The sequence below is a fragment of the Nannospalax galili genome, unplaced genomic scaffold, assembly GCF_000622305.1.
Source record: "Nannospalax galili isolate Female #2095 unplaced genomic scaffold, S.galili_v1.0 scaffold388, whole genome shotgun sequence".
NCBI classification, from domain to species: Eukaryota; Metazoa; Chordata; class Mammalia; order Rodentia; family Spalacidae; genus Nannospalax; species Nannospalax galili.
The window spans coordinates 235,251-235,854 of record NW_008360304.1 but is presented as its reverse complement, the minus strand read 5'-3'; the positions used below and the strand labels follow the sequence as shown (position 1 = coordinate 235,854).

The following is a 604-nucleotide window of genomic DNA, read 5'->3' as shown; positions in this document are numbered from 1 at the left end:
CGGGGCTCGTCGTCCGCCCGCACGCCCGCCCGCGGCCCCCGCCCCCGGCCCCTCACCTCCTGGGCGCGGTCTACACTCTCCGAGGCGTCCTGGCTCGCGGCTCCGGGGTCTCACGCGCCGGGAGACCGGGCGCCGGTGGCGGCAGTGGCTGTTGGCCCCGCAGGGACGGGGTAGCCCCGAACGGCAGAGGCGGGGCGGGCGGCGGCTGCTCCATCTTCCCGGGACGCTCACGCCACGGTTCCAAAGCGCAGACCCGAGCGGGACATTCGCTACATTGTTGGCATTCCACGGGCGTCACGTGACCCCTCCTCCCGCGTCACTCTCGGCCGCATACCAGCCCGGGCGGGGCGCCTGCGGCCCTGCTCCCCGGCGGCCCTGCGCTCCGCCCCGCCGGCCCAGCCGCGCTTCCTGCCCTGGCCAGGCCGCCACCTGCCCGCTGCCTGTCCTTCGAGCTACTGCTCGGTCATCACTCTGGCTCGCAGCAAAAGTCGGTAAACCGTTCTAGTCAGTGTTTCCTTGAGCATCTCATACCATCTTAGTGGAAAAAAAAGTAAGTGGACCGGCCCGAGGAAACCAGCCACAAATTCCCAAGTAGGTGCCAGCC

General features: G+C 70.2%; 1 protein-coding gene across 2 annotated transcripts in view; it reads right to left on the bottom strand.

The window, feature by feature from the left end:
• Window positions 1-286, bottom strand: part of Lats2 (large tumor suppressor kinase 2) — a 78,888-nt gene extending 78,602 nt beyond the window's left edge. Inside the window, exon 1 of one of the 2 annotated variants that reach the window (XM_008824326.3) lies at window positions 57-286. The gene's annotated coding sequence lies outside the window, so the exon portion shown is untranslated. The remainder of the gene's footprint in view (window positions 1-56) is intronic. The other variant, XM_029559259.1, reaches the window with a different exon arrangement.
• Between the last annotated feature and the right edge of the window lie 318 nt (window positions 287-604).